The following is a 25,307-nucleotide window of genomic DNA, read 5'->3' as shown; positions in this document are numbered from 1 at the left end:
AGTTTCCGTCATACCGGTGTTATGTTCCCGGATTTTGCGTTCCTTACGCGGTCGGGTGATTTATGGGACCCCCTCGACAGTTCGCTTTGAATAAAACTCCTCCAGCAAGGCCAAACCTTGGTTTTACCATTTGCCTCACCACCACCTATATTTCCCTTGGGAGTAATTAACCCAAGGGTCATATTTATTATAGCCCCCCCCCCCCGGGCCAATGCTTGTCTAAGTGTTGGTCCGAACCAGAGCCACTTGCAGCGCCACCTCGGGGAAACTCGAGGTCTGGTTTTAGTTGTACGTAGTGTTCATCGAGATATGTGCAGCTCCTATCGGGATTGTCGGTGCATCGGGCGGTCTTGCTGGTCTTGTTTTACCATTGTCGAAATGTCTTGTAAACCGGGATTCCGGGTCTGATCGGGTCTTCTCGGGAGAAGGTATATCCTTCGTTGATCGCGAGAGCTTATCATGGGCTAAGTTGGGACACCCTTGCAGGGTATAATGTTTTGAAAGTCGTGCCTGTGGTTATAGGCAGATGGGAATTTGTTAATGTCCGGTTGTAGATAACTTGACACCAGATACGAATTAAAATGCATCAACCGTGTGTGTAGCCATGATGGTCTCTTTTTGGCGGAGTCCGGGAAGTGAACACGGTTCCTGGGTTATGTTTGACGTAAGTAGGAGTTCAGGATCACTTCTTGATAATTGCTAGCTTCACGACTGTTCCTTTTGCTCTCTTCTCTCTCTTATTTGCGTATGTTAGCCACCATATCATGCTTAGTCGCTGCTGCAGCCTCACCACTTTACCCCTTCCTTTCCCTTTAAGCTTTGCTAGTCTTGATAGCCATGGTAATGGGATTGCTGAGTCCTCGTGGCTCACAGATTACTACAACAACAGTTGCAGGTACAGGTTATGCGATGATCATGACGCGAGAGCGATGCTTGCTTGTGTTGAGTTCTTCTTCTGCTTCTTCGATCAGGGGATAGGTTCCAGGTCGGCAGCCTGGGCTAGCAGGGTGGATGTTGTTTGAGTTTCTTTTTGTGTTTCATCCGTAGTCGGATGTGGCTCTTGTGTATGATGATGTTGTATTCGTGTGGCATTGTATGCCTCTTGTATGTATCCCCATCTATTATGTAATGTTGATGTAATGATATCCACCTTGCAAAAGCGTTTCAATATGCGGGTCTATCCTTGGTAGGACCTTCGAGTTCCTTTTGGATAGGGTCGCATATTGGGCGTAACAGTGGGTTCACCCTCGCCCTCACCATGGCCGTTGCCAAGGCCGAGCACCTCGTCGCCATCGTCATCTTCAGGGCAGCACCCAACACGGCGGCCGTCTTCCCCGAACACCCTCACGTAGAGGGTCGCGCCGCCGTTATACTTGAAGTGGATGGTGCATCGCCTGCCTAGGCCACGCACGCGAGCAAACGTCTGCCAGCCCCGGGCCAGAGCAACGTTTCCGACGACGGAGACCTCCACCGCGACCCAAGAGGCCCTGCTGCAGTAGCCGTCCGCCTGCAACCAGAGCCCGCCGAGGCCAGCGGCCGACAGTTCATCGGCGAAGGAGCGAGGGAGCTGAAGCCAATTCCTGGCTGGGCTATCCGACCACACAACAAACTCTGGCAGCACCTCTGCCGAATAGAAACACGGCCGGGGAGGCCGCGCAGCCACGGCACGCCTTCCCCCACCAACTGGGCTGCCTCGACATGGGCGGCCACCATCACGTGAAGGGCCACCACCATGACCACGAGAAGCCACGGCAGGGGTCGCGGGATGCTTGCGAGGGAGACCGCAGCCGCTCTTGGGCTAAGGAGAGCCAGGCCCTTCCTGGCGAGCCTTCCCCTTCTCCGCGGCCGAAAACTTCTTCACGGGCGCCATGGGGGCGCTGCAAGCAGTAGGAGCGAGGATGAAGAAGCGAGCAGGCGGGGCAAGAAGAGATGGGCGATGATGGGCATCGCCCCTCTTTATTTATAGCTCAAGGGAGGCCAACTGTCGACCTCCACGGTCGCTGGTAATGATGACTCTTTTACATGCCGCAGGGACTCGTCAAATCGGGCAGTTGCCGAGGCAGTGTGGGGAAGTGGAGACGCCCACGTCCAATTAGTCGCCATGTATTGCCTAAGGCCGCAGGCTATTGGGGCCCGTGGCGCTCCGCACTTGCCCTTTGGCTTCGCTGCTAAGCCAAGTCCGAGCGCGCCTTGGGCCCGGGGGCTACTGTCGGTGTTCTGGGAACTGGGGTCCCCAGAATTGTCTGCCTGCGGCCTGCTGCCCGGCTCAACCAGTGGACCAGTACGACCCGCCTTCATCAACCAATGCTCAAGACCCTCGCGAGGGGCCAAGCCTCGCGGGGCGGACGACACAAGGCCTCCTTAGGAGTGGCCTCACCAGGCAGGCTCGCGAGGAGACGGAGAGATCAAGGCAAGGGGTACCTCGCGACGCAAGCCATGACGATCAAGGCCAGGCGAGCACCAGGCAGGCGCCAGCCCGCGCAGTGTCCTCGTTTCCTCTTGGGTGCAAAGGGGGGCAAGCGCAAGCGCGGGGTACCGAGGCATCAGGCAAAGGTTTCCAAATCGATGCAACAAGACCAAGACGAGCAGAACGACAGGACGGAGGTCACCATGGATCCCAAGACGGCGTCATCACCAGCACCTTTGGCAGGCGAAGACCACCTTTAGTCAGGACAACTTGTACTAGCTGTCCCCTTACAAAATGGCCGTTGTTGGATCCCTTCCCGCTCAATATTTGGGAAGAGGACCAGGGCCTCTATAAATAGGGCCTAGCCACCACAGTAGAAGAGGACCAAATCCTCCCAAGCAGAAGACCACCACCACAAGAACACCTCTCCTCACGAGGCTGTTCTTCATCAGCCCAAGAGGCAATCCACCACCACACACAGGAGTAGGGTATTACACCACAATGGTGGCCCAAACCTGTATAAATCTTGTGTCTCTTGTGTTGTTCATCGATCTAGCTTAGGAATCGCGGCGAGGCAGAGAACGAGATTCGGTAGGAGGAGATCTTCGTGCGCACCCCAGTGTTCGAACCTTAAGGGTTTTGCCAGAACCCGATATCCGATAGCCGGAACGGGCTCTAGATTGGTTTCTCGTGGCTACAGAGGCTCACGGCTGCGGAACTTATGATCTAGGGTCTCCATGAGGGTTTTGGAATATTTGACGATTTATAGGGCTAAGAGGGGGTGTGGGAGGCTCTGGCCCATTGGATGTCTGCTGGTCCATAAAAATTCCACAAAAAGTTTCGCGGTGTTTGAACTCCATTTGATATTGATTTCCCGCGATGTAAAAAACAAGCAAAAAACACCAACTGGCACTGGGCACTGGGTCAATAGGTTAGTCCCAAAAAATGATATGAAGTTTCTATAAAATGATTGTAAAACATCCAAGAATGATAATATAACAACATGAATACTTCATAAATTATAGATACGTTGGAGACGTATCAGCATCCCCAAGCTTAATACCTACTCGTCCTCGAGTAGGTAAATGATAAAAGAAATAATTTATGAAGTGTGAATGCTAGCAAAGTGCTTAAGTTTGATCAATGATAATTTCAATCACTTACCCTAGCATGATAACAGCAACTCTATCTCATAAAACTCATCATGACAAAGTAGCAACCAATTCACATGTTAAGCTTCAAACAATCAATTCTCTTGAAACTCAACAACCTATATTCTTAGTCACCAAACAATTGCAATTCAAATTATTCTACTGAGTCTAAGTAAGAGCTCCACATACTCAACCATCATATAGTCTTCTATGATTGCTAACACTCAGCGCATAAACATGAGCAAAATGTTTCAATCGGACACATAGATAGATAAGGGCTTATAATTTCTCCTCCCAACGTGTTCACCTCAAGGGTGATGTCAACAATAATAACTCATGCTACCCATATCCAACTAGATATATGTGCCTAGATCTTTCCTCACCACATGATGCTTGCCAAAAGAGAAAAATAAAAAGGAATAGAGAGAAAATCTTTGACTCTTGCATGAAAGTAAATACATAAAAGTAAAAGGTAGGCCCTTCGCAGAGGGAAATAGAGGTTGCCATGCGCCTTTTGTTTGTATGCTCAATCCCTTAGTGCAAAAGAACATCACGTTATATTGCCCCTTATGGTAGTAACCTTCATTATGCAGTCTGTCACTTTTATTCTTTGCCATCACAAGTTCGTACAACACTCAATTTTCCCTTACACTATATGATCTAACACTTTTAGAAGCAATTTTTATTACCTTATTCACCTATGACAACTTACTTGAAGGATCTTACTCAATCCTTAGGTAGGTATGGTGGACTCTTGAGAATAAGATTTGGGTTTAAGGGTTTTTGGATGCACAAGTAGTATCTCTACTTGGTGCGGAATTTTTGGCTAGCAAAGAAGGGGGGCAAGCACCACATGTTCAAGGATCTATGACAATATAGCTTCTATGTGAATATGAACAAACATAAATCATTATGTTGTATTCCTTGTCCAACGTCAGCAATTTTGGCATATAATATTTTGATGGGGGCTCACAATCACAAAAGATTTCCAATATAGTGTATTTGCATGTGAAAGTTCGCTTCCTTCTACTAATCATTCATGAATTGCTTCTATGACCAATATTGCAATTGTCAAGCTTCAAAAGATTTCACTTTCTAAACCCAACGTGAAGCTACCACTAGGCATGATATGAACATACAATTTCAACTTCATGATATTCAATTCATTCAACAATTTACTCATAGGATATAAGTGAAGCACAAGAGTAAATGACAAGCTACTCCAAGAAGATAGAAGTGAAGTTCAAGCGAGTAGTTAAGTAAATAGGTAGCTATATGTGGACTCTCTCTTATTTAAAAGTTTCATATCTAAGTATTTTACTAAAACATAAGGCAAAAAAAATGGCATTCCAAGAATAGCACAACTAATGTGAAGAACCAAGAACTTAGGCTCAACCGATACTAACCGATAATTGTTGAAGAAGAAAGGAGGGATGCCTACCGGGGCATCCCCAAGCATATATGCTTGACACTTCTTGAAATATTGACTTGTGATGCCTTAGGCATCCCCAAGCTTGATTTTTTTTGTCTCCTTAATTCCTCTCATATCACGGTTTCCTTAAATCTCAAAAACTTCATCCACACAAAACTCAACAAGAACTAGTGAGATAAGTTAGTATAAATAAATGCAAAACCTTATCATTCTATACTATAGCTAATCACAAAAATTATTATTTGACATTTGATAATAAATGCCTCTGCATATTTAATACTCCTATCCTTAAATAGAATCATTAAACAAGCAAACATATGCAAACAATGCAACCATAACAGCAATCTGCCAAAACAGTACAATTTGTAAAGAATGCAAGATTCATCATACTTCCCTAACTCCAAAAATTCTGAAAAATTACCACACTGTAGAAAATTTATTATATCTTACTATGCAAAAAGTTTCAACATTTTATCGCATTTTTAATGTTCTCGGGAATTTTTGCAACAGAGATAAACTTTCTGTTTTGAAACAACAACATGTAGACTTGCAAAATAAGCATGGCAAAGGCTATCATTGCCACTTTTATTAAAATAAAAGATGCAAAACATTATTATAAATAACAGAAAGCAAATCCTAACAAAATATTGACGCTCCAAGTAAAACACGTATCATGTGAAGAATGAAAGCATAGCTCCCAGTGAGGTTACCGATAATGGTGGAGACGAAGGAGGGATGCCTTCTGAGGCATCCCCAAGCTTAGTTGCTTGGATCTTCCTTGAATATTAAATTGGGGTGACTTGGGAGTCCCCAAGATTAGGGTCTTGTCACTCCTTATTCTCCTCATATAGACATCTCACCCAAAACTTGAAAACTTCAATCACACAAAACTTAACGGAACTTCATGGGATAGGTTACTATGATAAAGAGCAAACCATTTCACTTTGGTACTATCAAAGAAAAGATTCATATTGTTTCCGCACAATGACTACTGTAGCATATCATTTCCATAATTTATATTTAGCAATATAATCCATATAAACTAGGAAACAAGCAAACTATGCATTGAAAACAGAATCTGTCAAAAACAGAATAGTCTGAAGTAATCTGTACCCCAACCATACTTCTGCTACTCCAAAAATTCTAAAAAATTAGGAAAGCATAGGGAGTTTGTATATCTATCACCTGTAAAAAATCCAGATCAAAAGCACGTCCAGTGAATTTTAGAAATTCCCGGAGCGGGTGCAAAAGTTTCTGTTTTTGCACAGATTCAAGTCAACTATTATCCACACTATCCCAAAGGCTTTACTTGGCACTTTATTGAAACAAAAGCAATAAAACATGATTACTACAGTAGCATAATCATGAACACACTAAAACAGTAGGTAAAGTGTTGGGTTGTCTCCCAACAAGTGCTTTTCTTTAATGCCTTTTAACTAGGCATGAAGATTTCAATGATGCTCGCATAAAAGATAAGAATTGAAACACAAAGAGAGCATCATGAAGCACAAGTTTCTCTCTCATAATAATTTTCAGTAGCATCATGAATGGATTCATCAATATAACTATCACACAAAGCATTCCTTCCATGATACACAAGCATAGCATTTTTATTACTCTCCACATAAGCAAGTCTATTCTCATTCATAATAGTGGGAGCATCATACCAAAATCGAATACTATAAATTGTTTCCACATTAAAAGAGTAATGTTCAATAAAAGGATATTAAAAATTATGAGAATAATTATCACTACTTTTTATAACATATGCATCATCACAATAATCATCATAAGTAGCAACTTTGTTCTCATCATAGTCAATTGAAACCTCTTCCAAAATAGTGGATGTATCACTAAATAAAGTCATGACCTCTCCAAATCCACTTTCATCAATATTGTAATAAGATTCAACACCCTCCAAAATAGTGGGATCACTACTACCTAGAGTTGACACTCTTCCAAACCCAATTTCATCATTGTAATCATCATAAATAGGAGGCATGCTATCATCATAATAAATTTTCTTATCAAAAGTAGAAGGAATCAAAGGATCATATTCATTATGCAAAGCATCCCCAAGATAGTGGGATCACTCTTGGAAGAGTGTCAACTCTAGGTAGTAGTGATCCCACTATTTTGGGATCATCATAAATAGGAGGCATGCTATCATCATAATAAATTTTCTTATCGAAAGTAGAAGGAATCAAAGGATCATATTCATTATGCAAAGCATCCCCAAGATTAGGACAAGCATTATTTTCAGCAGATAAATCTTCAAATATTTCATACTCATCAAACATAGCATCCCCAAGCTTGTGGTTTTGCATATCATCATAATCATTCTTATCAATAGCATGAATGGCACCAATAGTATAGTAAACATTATTATCATATTCTTCCAAGCAAGTGCCAAAAATATTTTCAAGATCATAAGAGACATCATTATCTTCCCAATCATAATCATCACAACAAGAAGTAGGCATCACAAAATCATACTCAATATCATCATCCTCCATTAACATATTTGATTCACTTTCATGAGGCACAATGGTGATAGGAGCAATATTACTTGTGAGAGTTACCTTTTTACCTCTACTTTTTCTTCTTCCCTTTTTCTTCTTCACCACCTCACGTGTGGGTTTAATCAATTTTTCCGAACTTCTAGTTGAAGAGATTGATTGGATAGGAAGCTCCTCCTCGTTACCTGATTCATCATAATAAACACTAGGAGGGTATTGGGAAATATTTTCCCTTCCATTAGTACTCTCTTCATACTCTATTTTTTTATTGTCTTTAGATAATTGGCAATATAAGGATTCTCAATGCAATTTACCGCACAAAACATGTAAATTTCCTCTAGATCAAAATCAAGAAATCTATTGAGACTAAATTTTGGAATACTCTCAGTTATACGTTTCATTTCTTCATACCCCAAAAGAAGACTAAGCTCTTTATGATGCTCAAGGGTAATCAAGTTATCACAATTTTTGGACGCGATTTGATCATGAAACAAATAGCATTGGAGATTTAAATGACCACATTCATTGCAAAGTTCACAAGGATGGCTAGAAAAATTAAATCTTTCAGCACATTCATCTAGCCTCTCTTGCAACTTTTTAGTTTCTAAATATTTATGCTTTTTACAAAATCTATCTTCCCTTTTTGGTGTGCTTTTGCACTCCCAATTCACTCCGCAAAAAATTACATTCTTATATGAGACACCATTATCATGACCAATGCAATCATCATTAACATCATGGATATTCAAAGAATTCATACTAGAAATATTGCAATCATGCCCATCATCCAACATTTTTATACCATAAATTTTGTTGAATTCTTTTTCTAGCGATTGAGCACAATTATCGGAATCCTTATTCTCAAGATAGACATTATAAAGATAAAGAACAACCTGAGGTAACCCAATCTCCATTTTTTTGTAATTTTCTTTCTGTAAACCAAACTAGTGATAAAACAAGAAACTAAAAGATTCGAGTGCAAGATCTTAAGATATACCTTCAAGCACTCACCTCCCCAGCAACGGCGCCAGAAAAGAGCTTGATGTCTACTATGCAACATTATTCCTGTAGACTCGTGTTGGGCCTCCAAGCGTAGAGTTTTGTAGGACCATAGCAATTTTCCCTCCAGTGGATGACCTAAGGTTTATCAATCCATGGAAGGCGTAGGATGAAGACGGTCTCTCTCAAACAACCCTGCAACCAAATACAAGAAATCTCTTATGTCCCCAACACACCCAATCACTACAAAAAGACACATCCGTGACATTTTGGGACGAACGAATTTTTTTTCTGTCATACTTATGACACTTCTATGCCGATAATTGTGACAAAACCCGGTATCATAATAGATGTGGTGGCCTCCTACTGACCAAAAATCATGACAGAAAATGGGCTTTTCATCCTGGGCGAGCTAGAGACGCAGCTGCATGACATTCTTTGGGACGCCCATGACGGAAAAAAACCATGGTAGAAGCGAGGACGAGGAAAATATTGGGGTGTTCCCGGTTACGGTGGGTGGTCGGGCCGAGCGATGCATGGAGGTTTGCACGTTTCTCTCATACATGCACACACGTAGGTGCGAGGCATTGGGCTCTAACTGAACCTGAGTGAGGCGTTCGCCTACTGAACCCGAGCGATTGCACTGCAGGCTACGCGTTACTGAATCCAAGCGATCGATCGATGGTTGTTAACTGAACCCGATCGAGCGATTCCTTCGCTACTACTGCTAACTAAAGCCGATCGATGCTGCCTCTGGATGAACAGTGAGCGTTATTGGGGGGTTTGGATGAACAGTTCTCGGTAGGGGTTGGATGAACAGGACCGAGTGGTGTTACCGCTGGATGAACAGGACCCCGATCGATTGAGCCGGTTGGGCGTGGATGAACAGCACCCCGGGGAGGGCTGGATGAACTGGACACCATGGAGGGAAGGTTGAACAGTAGCCGATGGAGGGCTGGTTGAACAGTAGCCGGTGCAGGGTTGGTTGAACAGTAGCCCGTGGAGGGGTGGTTGAACAGGATCCCATGGAGAGGGCTGGTTGAACAGTAGCCGGTGGAGTAGCGCGCGATGGATGCTAGATGAAGAGGAGCCCGTGGATGAACAGTCACAGGTAGAGGCTGGAGGAGGTCGATGGGGGATGAACAGTAGCCCGTGGAGGATGGAGGAGGTAAACGGTGGAGATGAACAGTATCTCGTGGAGTCCCGTTTTGCGGTACGCCACACCCCTCCTGATGAACAGGACCCCCGTTTCGACCGTAGCGCTCCAACACAAGTCCGTTTCCTCTGTTTTGCGGTACGCCACACCCCTCCCGATCAACAGGACCCCGTTTCAACCGTAGAAGGTCCAACAGAAGTTTGTTTCCTCCATTTTGCAGTATGCCAGACCCCTCCCGATGAACAGGATCCTGTTTCGAACGTGGCCGGTCAAACACAAGGTTGTTTCCTCCATTCTGCGGTACGCCAGGCCTCATTTCCATCGTCTGTTCCGTCTAAGCCAGTTGGCTCCCACGGGTTCCGGTGCCTCCCGATGAACAAGATGCACTCTGTTGGCTCCCCATGAACACGACAACAACGCAGTTTCTCCGTTACGACCCAGCCATGTACACGAGCCCTAGACGTACGTATGCGCGAGTAGGCGTTTGAGACCCCGCTCGTATGTACGTACATGACCGTATTTACTTTCTTGCACCCTCGTCGTTGTACGTATGTGTATATGCTACGTGTGCGCCTCTACTACGACACATGCGTGCCTCTACATCGACCAGTATGTACGTACACTTTCGCGACCAGAATGACAACGCTACGTACGCCTCGACCTGGTGGGTCCCAACTGTCAGGCACTTCCTTGCATGCGAAGATGTAGCTGGTGGGTCCTAGCAGTCAGGGGGGCGAACCATTGTTTTTTGCCTGGACGCACTTCCTTGCGTGCGAAGATGTAGCTGGTGGGTCCCAACAGTCAGGCAGGAAATGTTTTTTCGCCAAATATGGTTGCCCGTCTGGTGGGTCCCTGCTGTTAGGTGGAGGAATCATTATTTTCCGCGTAATAAGGAGGCACTTCCTTGCTGCGGCCATGGACCCAGCTGTCAGCCTCTCCACGTACAGTACTCTTCCGATGGAAGTCAGTCGTTGACCACATTGACCACGCCCGCACCAAGAGCACTAAGGCGATGGACGAGGTGAGGCCTAGGAAGGGGACGACGCGGAGCCGGGAAAACGCGGCAGTGGATGCCAACACAGAGAGGAGTATGAGGGTTCACTGGTTCGGCTGCGATGTGAGGTTACCATCGCCGCAGAATAACAGGGGGTGTGGGTGAGTAGAGGGATGGCCTGTCCAGCGGTGGGAGTAGTAGGGGGCGGTGAGGCCTCCGCGACATCACAGCCGGCCACGGATGGCAGGAGCACGCGGCACGACCGGCGCTGGTTTGGGCGGGTGGAGTAAGAAGACCAGAGGTTGAAGAAGCACTACGACCGTTGGATGGACTCATACGGTCACTAGAGCTAGAATCGTTCATATATTGACTAAGTTGACAAAGCCCTCCATCCCCGTCAACTTAGTAGGCCCACAAGTCAGCCTCCCACTATGGTGGGTCCCAGCTGGTAGGGGGTTTTCATTTTTTTGTGCGCAATAAGGAGGCACTTCCTTGTGTGCGAAGATATAGTTGGTGGGTCCGACCTATCAGCGAAGGGAACATTTTTTCGCGAAATACAGAGGCCCTTCTAGCGGGTCCCAGATGTCAGGTGGAGGAATCATTATTTTGCGCGTAATAAGGAGGCATTTCCTTGTGTGCGGCCATGGACCCAGCTGTCAGCCTCTCCATGTACAGTCCACTTCTGATGGATGTCATTCGTTGACCAAGTTGACCACGCCGTGTCGAGAGCACCAGGGTGATGGACGACAGCGAGGCCTACAAAGGGAACCACACGGAGCGGGGAAAGACATGGCAGTGGCTGCCCACGCGGTGGAGAGTACAAGGGTTGACTGGTACGGCTACCGTCGCCAGAAAATAACAGGAGGTGTGGGTGAGTAGAGGGATAGACAGGCCAGGGATGCTAGTATGATGGGGCCATGAGGCCCGCCTGGCAGCACAACCGACCATGGGAGGCGGGAGCAGGCGGTTCCGACGGCGCTGGTTTGGGCAGCTGGGGCGGGAAGATCAGAGACTAAAGAAGCACGATTGTCGTTAGATTGACATCTAACGGTGTGACGCTGGTAGAGTCAATTGTTGACTAAGTTTCTTTTTTGAGAAACCTTGTGTACGCATGAACTTAGTAGGCCCACAAGTCAGCCTCCAAATCTGTGGCAGATGATACATCTCCATTATATCTATAATTTTTGATTGTTCCATGCCAATATTCTTCAACTTTCATATACTTTTGTTAACTTTTTATACTATTTTTGGGACTAACATATTGATCCAGTGCCCAGTGCCAGTTCCTGTTTGTTGCATGTTTTATGTTTCACGGAAAACCCATATCAAATGGAGTCCAAACGGGATAAAAACTGAGGAGAATTATTTTGGAATATTTATGATTTTTGGGAAGTAAAATCAATGCGAGACGGTGCCCGAGGGGGCCAGGAGATAGGGGGGAGCGTCCCAGGGAGGCAGGCGCACCCTGGACTCTCCTGGGGCCCCCATAAGGCGTTCGACGCTCTTCTTTTGCTGCAAGAAATCTAATTTTATGAGAAAAATCTAGCCTTAAGATTCACCCCAATCGGAGTTACGGATCTCCGGATATAAAAGAAACGTGAAGGGGAAGCATCGGCGGAGCGCGGAAACAGAGAGAGACAGAGAGATAGATCCAATCTCGGAGGGGCTCTCGCCCCTCCCAAGCCATGGGAGCCAAGGACCATAGGGAAAACCATTCTCCCATCTAGGGAGAAGGTCAAGGAAGAAGAAGAAGAAGAGGGGCTCTCTCCCCCTTGCTTTCGATGGTGCCGGAACGCCGCCGGGGCCATCATCATCACCGCAATCTTCACCAACACCTCCGCCATCTTCACCAACATCTCCATCACCTTCCCCCCTCTATCTACAGCAGTCCACTCTCCCGCAACCCGCTGTACCCTCTACTTGAACATGGTGCTTTATGCTTCATATTATCATCCAATGATGTGTTGCCATCCTATGATGTTTGAGTAGATTTTCGTTGTCCTATTGGTGGTTGATGAATTGCTATGATTGATTTAATTTGCTTGTGGCTATGTTGCTGTCCTTTGGTGCCCATCATATGAGCGCACGCGTGGATCACACCATAGGGTTAGTTGTATGTTGATAGGACTATGTATTGGAGGGCAAGAGTGACAGAAGCTTCAACCTAGCATAGAAATTGATGCATACGGGATTGAAGGGGGACCAATATATCTTAATGCTATGGTTGGGTTTTACCTTAATGAATGTTAGTAGTTGCGGATGCTTGCTAATAGTTCCAATCATAAGTTCATAGAATTCCAAGTCAGGGATGACATGCTAGCTGTGGCCTCTCCCACATAAAACTAGCTATCGGTCTTGTAAAGTAGTCAATTGCTTAGGGACAATTCCGCAACTCCTACCACCACTTTTCCACACTCGCTATATTTACTTTATTGCATCTTTATCTAAACCGCCCCTACTTTTTATTTACGTGATCTTTATTATCTTGCAAACCTATCCAACAACACCTACAAAGTACCTCTAGTTTCATACTTGTTCTAGGTAAAGAGAACGTCAAAGTTGTGTAGAGTCGTATCAGTGGCCGATAGGACTTGAGAGAGTATTTGTTCTACCTTTAGCTCCTCATTGGATTCGACACTCTTACTTATCGAAAGAGGCTACAACTATCCCGTATACTTGCGGGTCATCAAGACCTTTTTCTGGCGCCGTTGCCGGGGAGTCATAGCGTGGGGTGAATATTCTCGTATGTGCTTGTTTGCTTTATCACTAAGTAATTTTCATTTGCTGTTCTTAGTTGTTCTCTATATTTAGTTATGGATATGGAACACGAAATACCAAAAAAATTAGGTGTACTTGCTACTCATGGAGATGGGGAACCTCCTAAAACCCTCGATGCTCCTTATGTGAAAGAAATTATGTACTACTTTGATAATCTTGAGAAAACCCCATTCAATTTTGTTATGGGAGACACGCTGGATCAACGTGAATACTTTAGGGATTATCGCTTGACACAAAAAGGGAAACTATTATGGGATCAAATTAATATGTTGTGTTGGTATGCTCGGGATCTATGCTTGAGACATGATTATACTTGTTGCTCTAGGATGAATGCTCCACATCTTCCCTTTTCATGCAAATTCAATGATAATAAAACCTTAGCTTCTTATTCTAATGGTAGATATGATTACTATGATGTGGAACAAATAGAAGAATTTGTTGCTTTTATGGGTGCTTATGAGATTGAAACTATGTTTAAAGTGTTTGACGATTTTGATGATTTAGTTTACAGACCTGAAAATTTTGCTATACTTAGATATTGCTATGAAAATTATGAATATAATGCCAATATTGATGCATTTATTGAGGAAGTCTCCGCTGTCCAAGAAGAGACTAATATTTTGCAGGAGTCTATGGAAGAAGAAATTGATGAAACTATGAGCTCATTGGATGAAAAAGATGATGAGGAGAGCGAAGAACAAAAGGAGGATGAGCGGATTAGCTACCCATCCTACCTTCTAATGAGAGTAACTCTTCAACTCATACATTGTTTAATTCCCGTTCATGCTTACCGAAGGATGATTGCTATGATGATTGTTATGATCCCGTTGATTCTCTTGAATTACCCATTTTTGATGATGCTTGCTATGCTTGTGGCCAAGATCCCAATATGAATTATGCTTATGGAGATGAAATTGCTATAGTTCCTTATGTTAAACATGAAATTGTTGCTATTGCACCCATGCATGATAGTCCTATTATCGTTTCGAATTCTCCAAACTGTACTATATCGGAGAAGTTTGTGCTTATTAAGGATTATATTGATGGGTTGCCTTTTACGATTGCACATGGTGATTTTGATGAATGTAATATGCATGTGCTTGCTGCTCCTACTTGCAATTATTATGAGAGGGGAACTATATCTCCACCTCTCTATGTTCCCAATATGATAAAATTGCAAGAACCTGCTTATACTATGCATTGGCCGTTACTATGTGTGCATGAATTGTTCTTTTATGACATGCCGATGCATAGGAAGAGAGTTAGACTTCGTTATTGCTTGATATATGTTACTTTGTGCTCACTACTAAATTACAAATCATTGTTAATTAAAATTGGCTTTGATATACCTTGGGATCCGGGTGGATTCATTACTTGAGCACTATATGCCTAGCTTAATGGCTTTAAAGAAAGCGCTACCTGGGAGACAACCCGAAAGTTTTAGAGAGTCATTTATTTCTGTTGTGTGATTTCATATAGTCTAAAAACATAAAAATAAAGAGGGGAACCTAAAAACTTTTCGAAAAAGAAAGTGAAAGTGAGAGAGACAAGCATTGTTGAAGTGGGAGCTAGCCTTGAACTTTGTTCATGCTCACGGAAACTTTGTGAATCTTGATTACAGAAAATTTTCAACAAAAATAATTATCCCCTTGTACAATTCCATTGTGTTATAAAAATAATGTGCCAAGGTTTGCCTTTAGGATGTTTACAATGCTTGTTGGTTTGTGCGGTGCAGGACAGAAACTTTGGCTGTAGTGCGCGATTTTACATTTTTTACTGGAACATAAAACGGTTCTGATTCTTTTTTGCACTGTCTTGCTGTACAAATTGTTTATTTTTCCTAATTTTGGTAGAATTTATGGGGTATCAGAAGTATGGTGAATGTGCAGATTGCTACAGACTGTTCTGATTTTGACAGATTCTGTTTTTGATTCATAGTTTACTTGTTTTGACGAAACTATCAATTCCTATCAGTGGATTAAGCCATGGAAAAGCTATATTATAGTAGACACAATGCGAAACAAAATATGAATTGGTTTTCCACAGTACTTAGAGTAGTGATTTGCTTTATTATACTAACGGATCTTATTGAGTTTTCTGTTGAAGCTTTGTGTGGATGAAGTGTTTGATCGAGGAGGTCTCGATATGAGGAAAAGGAAGAGAGGCAAGAGCTCAAGCTTGGGGATGCCCGAGGCACCCCACGTAAATATTCAAGGAGACTCAAGCGTCTAAGCTTGGGGATGCCCCGGAAGGCATCCCCTCTTTCTTCAACAAGTATCGGTATGTTTTTGTATTTGTTTCGTTCATGCGATATGTGCAAGTCTTGGAGCGTCTTTTGCATTTAGTTTTTACTTTTCTTTTATGCACCATGCTGGTACGAGATAGTGCTTGGTTGATTTATAGAATGCTCATTGCACTTCACTTAAATCTTTTGAGTATGTCTTTATAGAATGCTTCATGTGCTTCACTTATATCATTTGAAGTTTGGATTGCATGTTTCTCTTTACATAGAAAACCGCCATTTGTAGAATGCTCTTTTGCTTCACTTATATTTGTTAGAGCGTGGGCATATCTTTTGTAGAAAGAATTAAACTCTCTTGCTTCACTTATATCTATTTAGAGAGATGACAGGAATTGGTCATTCACATGGTTAGTCATAAAATCCTACATAAATCTTGTAGATCACTGAATATGATATGTTTGATTCCTTGCAATAGTTTTGCGATATAAAGGTGGTGATATTAGAGTCGTGCTAGTTGAGTAATTGTGAAATTGAGAAATACTTGTGTTGAGGTTTGCAAGTCCCGTAGCATGCACGTATGGTGAACCTTTATGTAATGAAGTTGGAGCATGAGGTGTTCTTTGATTGCTTTCCTTATGAGTGGAGGTCAGGATCACGCGATGGTTAACTCCTACCAACCCTTCCCCTAGGAGCATGCGTAGTAGTACTTTGCTTCGAGGGCAAGTAGACTTTTGCTATAAATATATGAGTTCTTTATGACTAATGTGAGTCCATGGAAATACACACACTCACCCTTCCACTTTGCTAGCCTCTATTGTGCCGCGCAACTTTCACTGGTATCATGAACCCATTATTTACCTTCCTCAAAACAGCCATCATACCTACCTATTATGCCATTTCCATAGCCATTCCGAGATATATTGCCATGCAACTTTCCACCATTCCGTTATTATGACACGCTCCATCATTGTCATATTGCTCTTTGCATGATCATGTAGTTGACATTGTATTTGTGGCAAGGCCACCCTCATAATTTTTGTACATGTCACTCTTGATTCATTGGGTATACCGTCGGAGGCATTCATATAGAGTCATATTTTGTTCTAAGTGTTGAGTTGTAATTCTCGAGTTGTAAATCAATAAAAGTGTGATGATCATCATTATTAGAGCATTGCCACAGTGAGGAAAGGATGATGGAGACTATCATTCCCCCACAAGTCGGGATGAGACTTCGGACTTAATGAAAAATAGAAGAGGCCAAAGAAGCCCAAATAAAAAAAGAGGCCAAAGAAGCGCACCACAAAAATAAAAAAAAATAAAAAAAATGAGAGAAAAAGAGAGAAGGGGCAACGTTACTATCCTTTTACCACACTTGTGCTTCAGAGTAGCACCATGTTCTTTCTAGAGAGAGTCTCTTGTGTTGTCACTTTCATATACTAGTGGGAATTTTTCATTATAGAACTTGGCTTGTATATTCCAATTATGGGCTTCCTCAAAATTCCCTAGGTCTTCGTGAGCAAGCAAGTTGGATGCACACCCACTTAGTTTCTTTTGTTGAGCTTTCATATATTTATATCTCTAGTGCATCTGTTGCATGGCAATCTCTACTCACTCACATTGATATCTATTGATGGGCATCTCCATAGCCTGTTGATACGCCTAGTTGATGTGAGACTATCTTCTCCCTTTTTGTCCTCACAACCACCACCATATACCACCATAGTGCTATGTCCATGGCTTGCGCTCATGTATTGCATAAGAGTTGAAAAAGCTGAAGCACGTTAAAAAGTATGAACCAATTGCTTGGCTGAAACCGAGGTTGTGCCATGATTAGACATACGATCAAGATTATGCTAGGTAGCATTCCACATCAATTTTTTTATCATTTACCTACTTGAGGACGAGCAGGAATTAAGCTTGGGGATGATGATACGTCTCCATCATATCTATAATTTTTTGTTGTTCCATGCCAATATTCTTCAACTTTCATATACTTTTGGCAACTTTTTATACTATTTTTGGGACTAACATATTGATCCAGTGCCCAGTGTCAGTTCCTGTTTGTTGCATGTTTTATGTTTCGCAGAAAACCCATATCAAGAGGACTCCAAATGGGATAAAAACGGACGGAGAATTATTTTGGAATATTTATGATTTTTGGGAAGTAAAGTCAACGCGAGACGGTGCCCGAGGGGGCCAGGAGATAGGGGGCGCGCCCTAGGGAGGCAGGTGCACCCTGGACTCTCCTGCCCCCCCCCCCCCGTAAGGGGGTTGACGCTCTTCTGTTGCCACAAGAAAGCTAATTTTATGAGAAAAAACTGGGCTAAAGATTCACCTCAATTGGAGCTACGGATCTCTGGATATAAAAGAAACAGTGAAGGGGAAGGATCGGGGGAGCGCAGAAACAGAGAGAGACAGATAGATAGATCCAATCTCGGAGGGGCTCTCTCCACTCCCACGCCATGGGAGCCAAGGACCAGAGGAGAAACCGTTCTCCCATCTAGGGAGAAGGTCAAGGAAGAAGAAGAAGAAGGGGGTCTCTCTTCCCCTTGCTTCCGGTGGCGCCGGAACACCGCCAGGGGCCATCATCACTGCTGCAATCTTCACCAACACCTCTGCCATCTTCACCAACATCTCCATCACCTTCCCCCCTCTATCTACAGCGGTCCACCCTCCCGCAACCCGGTGTACCCTCTACTTGAACATGGTGCTTTATGCTTCATATTATTATCCAATGATGTGTTGCCATCCTATGATGTTTGAGTAGATTTTTGTTATCCTATTGGTGGTTGATGAATTGCTATGATTGATTTAATTTGCTTGTTGTCATGTTGCTATCCTTTGGTGGCCATCAATGAGCGCGCACGTGCATCACACCATAGGGTTAGTTGTATGTTGATAGGACTATGTATTGGTGGTCAAGAGTGACAGAAGCTTCAACCTGGCATAGAAATTTATGCATACGGGATTGAAGGGGGACCAATATATCTTAATGCTATGGTTGGGTTTTACCTTAATGAACGTTAGTAGTTGCGGATGCTTGCTAATAGTTCCAATCATAAGTGCATAGAATTCCAAGTCAGGGATGGCATGCTAGCAGTGGCCTCTCCCACATAAAACTTGCTATCGGTCTAGTAAAGTAGTCAATTGCTTAGGGACAATTTCACAACTCCTACCACCACTTTTCCACACTCACTATATTTACTTTATTGCATCTTTATCTAAACAACCCCTACTTTTTATTTACGTGCTCTTTATTATCTTGCAAACCTATCCAACAACACCTACAAAGTACCTCTAGTTTCATACTTGTTCTAGGTAAAGCGAATGGCAAGCGTGCGTAGAGTCGTATCAGTGGCCGATAGGACTTGAGAGAGTATTTGTTCTACCTTTAGCTCCTCGTTGGGTTCGACACTCTTACTTATCGAAAGAGGCTACAACTATCCCGTATACTTGCGGGTCATCAGCGGACAACATAGAGCCCATTTGCTATTTTTTAATAATTTGAAGCCCATGTGCTAATTCTTAAGTAATTTATTACAGTCGATTTTCTGCCTAGGACCACGGTCAAAAAGTTCAACCTTATTTTGCATATTTAGGTGGAGTCTGAACTGTTATAATCCCGAAATGATTAACATTTTTTAAGAACTTATTGATTTGCCAAAAAAATCGTTTTGTTTTGTAAGCAAATAAGATGTGGGACAATTGAGTAGGTTTAAGGGAAAACCAGTGGTAAAAAAATCAGCACTGGGAGGGAAAACAACAACAAAAATAAGGATGTAAATATGAAAAGGGAGTTTTGTGTATTTGCAATATAATGATACGTGTATATGAACTAGTAAAACTATAGGTAGAGATAGAAAACAGATGTAGGACATGCATTTCAAGAGGAAAATAGAAGTGGGCAATGTGTCTGATTCAGTAAAAAAACTGCCTGCGGATGTTGTAAGACAAAATATAACTAAGCTGGCGGGCCAGAAGCCAGTAGATACCTGCTGGATCTTTGCGCCCAGTTGTCGTCATGGGCTGGGCCTGTTAAAAACAAAACCAAGCCTGGGTAGTCTACAACCCAGTTGAAACTTGCTCCACCTGAAAAAACAATATACCTGCTCAATAAACGAGAGAATTCTGCAAGTACAGACTGATTACTAGGATGCAGCTGGGATATTGTTTTTTCATCGTGATAATAAGTGCATGCACTTGTTTCAAAAAATTTGGAGAACTAGGAATTCGAACGGCAGGTGCTTATGCTACCCATCAAATAAAAATCAGGTGCCTGAAAATTCGTTTCGAAACAAGTGTGTTGACACACGAACACATCACGTGTACCCTCGACGCCGGGGGTGATGCACCGTAGCTCACGTCGAAGGAGACCCGACCGACAGCGCGATACGCAAGACAATCCGGCGGGTGCTTTTGTAGACCCGAAACTCCACACGCCCGGGAAGGACCCCGTCAGGGCGCGCGACGGCTATGGGCTGCCCTAGGTCGGCCTGACCGCCCCTAGGGCCTCGAGGTTCGCCGCCCTGCAATGGAGAAGAACAAACGAAGAACGAGGAAGAAGAAGAACAAGGGAGAAGGTAAAAGTAAAGGTAAAAGATGTAGATAGATTTGTTTGATCGTGTGTTGTTCAATCGGCCGTCACCTCTCATCTATTTATGAGGTGGCTGGACTTCCCGTACAAGAAAAGGACTAAAAATTCCGTCCAAAACATCAAAAACCCTAACCTAACTCGGACAGGAATCTTTGGTAATTTCTCGGACCAACTCGGTCTCACCGATTGGTTCATTTCGGTCCCACCGAGTGAACGTTGCCAACTCTCTGTATCCTTCTGTAATTTTTCGGATCATCTCGGTCTCACCGATTATTTTTCTTCGGTCCTACCGAGTCAACATTGCCAACTCTCTGGTAAATTTTTGGACCAACTCGGTCTCACCGATCAAAACAACTCGGTCTGTCCGAAATGACTTTGCAGCTTCTGTTTCTGACCTTGTTTTGCCTCCACAGGTTGCATACGACCTCGGATTAAGACGATTTTTATATCAAAATCAACCGTTTCGACGAGACGAAGACAATCGTGTTGATCATTTTTCCATATGAGGACATCTTAATTGGGTTTCCAGCTATTCCTTAATCTGGTGCAACATGAGCATATCTGAACTTGTCATAACTTTTGCATCCGAGCTCTGTTTTAGACCATTTTCATATCCATCTTGATCTTCTCGAAAAGATCCATCCCGTGGTGACCTCCAATCATAAGTTTGAATTAATCTTGACATAGCTTAAAGAAACTTTTACCATTGTGCCACTTTTGAGCGTCAACACATGCCCCCCTGTTTTTCGGCAAAGCTAGGGTGCCGAAAAATAACTTGTACCATATTTGTTCTAAGGACGATGTCAACACTCCATCGGCCATTTATATGTTCTTAGGGCGATAATTATATATCGGCCATGTTTATGCTAAGGGCGATAGTTATATATCGGCCGTTTGCCTATCTAGGTTTCTTGCCACACACTTGGGTGATACTTCTTTAAATATTTGCCATTGAGAGCTCGAGGTAATAATGTGCCTTGTACGGATTCCACCAAATATGAGTTTCCGGGGACCACTCTTGTAATCTTAAAAGGACCTTCCCAACTTGGAGACCACTTCCCGAACTTTCTATCTTTTGAACCAATTGGTAGAATCACCTTCCACACAAGATCACCAACTTGAAAATTCCTCAACTTGACCTTCTTATTGTAAGCTCTTGCCATCCTCAACTTATCACTCTCTATGGCCTTTAAAGCAACCAAACGTTTATCGGCAGCTTCATCAATATTGTCCATATCAAGTTATAGAAGTCCACAGCCGATAAATCATTTTGTTTGGCTATTCTCAAAGCATTCAAATTCACTTCCACTGGTAAAACGGCCTCCTGACCATATACAAGCTCATATGGAGTTACCTTTGTAGCACCATGCCTTGAGATCCTATGTGCCCACAAAGCTTCGGACAATAGCTCATGCCATCTCCTTGGATTATCCTCAATCTTCTTCTTGATGAGCTTGATTAATATTTTATTACTAGACTCAGCTTGTCCATTGGCTTGGGCATAATACGGAGAGGAATTGAGCAACTTTATCTTATATGATTCAGCAAATTCTCTTACTTGATGTGACATAAAGGATGAACCTTGGTCCGTAGTTAATGTTTGAGGAATGCCGAATCTATGAATAATATGCTCAGTTATGAATTGAATTACCTCTGTATGTGTCATATTTTTGAGTGGTATTGCTTCAAACCATTTAGTGAAATAATCAGTCGCCACCAACACAAACCGATGCCCCTTTGAAGAAGACGGATGAATCTCTCCAATAAAGTCTAATCCCCAACCTCTAAAAGGCCACGGCATGATAATAGGATGTAACATAGCAGTAGGAGCCAACTGAATATCACCAAACTTTTGACAAGCTTCACATCCTTTATAATAACAGAAGCAATCATTAACCATCGCCGGCCAATAAAACCCAGCACGTCGTAATAGCCATTTCATCTTGGGAGCCGACTGATGAGTGCCACAAATACCTTCATGGACCTCTCCCATAGCAACTCTCGCTTGGTCCTCGTCCAAGCACTTTAAAAGAACATCATCAACCATTCGGCGATAGAGACCATCATCTCTCATTATGTATTTGAAAGCCATACGCCGAACAGTCCTATCCACCCTCTTACTAGGATCACACAAATAATCAATAATGGGTTTCCTCCAGTCTTGATTTTCTCCTGCATTAAATTTTTCATTAGTGGCCGAATCGGTGGGCTCCGGTTCGGCCTCCCCTATGTTGGCAAGACTAGACATCGGCCTTTGAGAAATATGAAACATGCCACGATCAACATGATAGCCGGATGCTTGTTGTGCCAACTCATTTGCTCTCCAATTGTCATGTCTAGATATATGAGCAATGCTAAAATAATCCAAATCTGAAATTATATCTAGACATTTATCAAGATAAACATTAAGTGATTCGTCAAAACATTGAAAGACTTTGGATATTTGTTGCACTACTAATAACGAATCACCAAAAGCCTCAATATATGTAGCACCTATAGCAAGCAACATCTCTAAGCCGAATAACAATGCTTCATATTCAGCTTGATTATTTGTGCAAAAGTATTCTAAGCGGCATGAGGCTTCAAAAATAGTGCCATGAGGAGATATATAAACAATACCAACACCTTGGCCATTGCTACACACTGAACCATCAAAATATAATCTCCATGGTACTAATGAAACAAGGTTTATATAAATATCATGATTGTCATCAATCCGATGCTCAACAATAAAATTATCAACAATTTGGCCTTTCATGGATTTCAGAGATTCATAAGCCAAATCATATTCAATTAAAGCATAAGCCCACTTGCCAATTCTACCACTAATAATTGGCCTATGCAACATGTATTTGATGACATCAGTTTGACAAGCTATAGTGCAAGTACTAGGCACTAGATAATGTGTCAATTTTGTGCAAGAATAATATAAGCATAAGCATAGTTTCTCAATAAATGTATACCTTGTCTCGGCGTCCAAGAACCGTCGGCTCAAATAAGTAATGGCATGCTCCTTCCCTTCGGTCTCTTGAGTCGAAATAGCACCAATAACACCTTCCTCCGCTGCAACGTAAAGTATAAATGGCTCCCTGTGCCTGGGCGCTTTCATAACCGGAGGAGTGCACAAATATTTCTTAATTATATCAAATGCCTCTTGCTGTTTTGCCCCCCAAGTAAAATCAACATCATTCTTTAACCGAAGGATAGGAGTAAATGCATCAACCTTCCCTGATAGATTGGCTATGAACCTCCTCAAATAATTGACCTTGCCAAGGAATTTTTGCATATCTCTCTTGCATGTTGGAGCCCCTACTTTATGTATAGCTTTTATCTTTTTGGGATCAATTTCCACGCCATCTTCATGAATAATGAAACCCAGAAACTTCCCAGCCGATACACCAAAGGCACACTTCAAAGGATTCATTTTCAGCCCATATTTCTTCATTCTATCAAAAGCCAAACGCAAATCGGCTAAGTGAGATTCAAAAGCATCCAATTTGACAACAATATCATCAATATAAACCTCAAGTATAACACCAAGTAAATCATGAAAAATTAAATTCATAGCCCTTTGATACGTGGCACCGGCATTTTTTAATCCAAAGGTCATCACTGTCCACTCAAATAAACCAAGAAAACCGGGACATCGAAAAGCCGTTTTGGACATGTCCTCTTCGGCCATAAAAATCTGGTTATACCCCGCATTACCATAAAGAAAGGTAATGACCTTATGTCCAGAAGCATCATTAATAAGCATATCGGCTATTGGCATGGGATACTCATCTTTAGTTGTAGCTCTATTCAAATCTCTGAAATCAATGCACACCCTCAACTTGCCAGAGCCTTTCTTCTCTACTAGTACAATGTTAGAAATCCACTTGGCATATCTACAAGGTCTAATAAAATTAGCTTTAAGCAAACGACCGATCTCTTCCTTGATCCGGTCATACGTTTTTGGATTAAACTTTCTAGCCGATTGCTTGTATGGTCTAAAACCGACCTTTATAGGTAACCGATGCTCCACTAGCTCTCGGCTTAAACCCGACATCTCATGATATTCCCATGCAAAGCAACAAACATATTCTTTCAATAGCTCGATCAACTTAGCCTTATGATCGGCTCTTAAATTTTTGTTTACAAATGTCGGCCTAGGAATTGAACCATCTCCTATATCTATCTCTTCTAATGGATCGGCTGATGTAAAACCTTGTCCTAACTTATCCATATCATATAACTCTTTTATGGACTCATACATATCGTTCTCATTGGACCGATATTCTACAAGACGCTTTTGTAACCACTCTGAGTTAGGATCCATTTAAATACATCATACCTTGGAGCCGATTATCGCCAACCGGCTTTAAAGAAACGGGTACGAAACCACTTTTTGTGGCGCTAAGAAAATCATATTCTGATAAGTCACGCCCCGTCAAGCAAGTAGCATTGGGATGTTGCCAATCCACCGATGCATCGGCCAAAGCAACACAAGCCGAATTATCTGCATGAATGACTTCTAATTCATTATCCACCCATTGAATCAAAAACTGGTGCATAGTAGATGGCACACATTGGTTCGCATGAACCCAATCACGACATAATATCACATTGTAGTTACCTTGCACCTCGTGACAAAGAATGCGGTAGCCAAAGTTTTGCTTCCCACCGTAAGCTCCACATACATCACACCTTTGGCTTCAGTTTTCTCTTTGCCTTCAAATCCATTAAGCACCAAGTTGGTCTTTATTAACTCTTCATCACGCAGCCCCAATTTTTTGAAGACCGAATATGGCATAAGATTCACCACAGCACCACCATCGACAAGCATTCTAGCAACCGGTGATCCATTAATATGACCTTTAAGGAACAATGGCTTCAAGTGCGTCACCGGTTCTTTTGGCTTCTCGAATATAGCATTTTTAGGACCAAAATCTAGCTGAGCTACTTCCCCTTCTTCATCTATAGCACAAAATTCAGCGGGTAAGTAATACACCATATTAATATCCATACCTTCATGAACTGGTGTAGACTCATAATC

Source organism: Triticum aestivum, chromosome 3B (assembly GCF_018294505.1).
Source record: "Triticum aestivum cultivar Chinese Spring chromosome 3B, IWGSC CS RefSeq v2.1, whole genome shotgun sequence".
Classification (NCBI taxonomy): Eukaryota; Viridiplantae; Streptophyta; class Magnoliopsida; order Poales; family Poaceae; genus Triticum; species Triticum aestivum.
Note: the sequence above shows the minus strand (reverse complement) of the source record.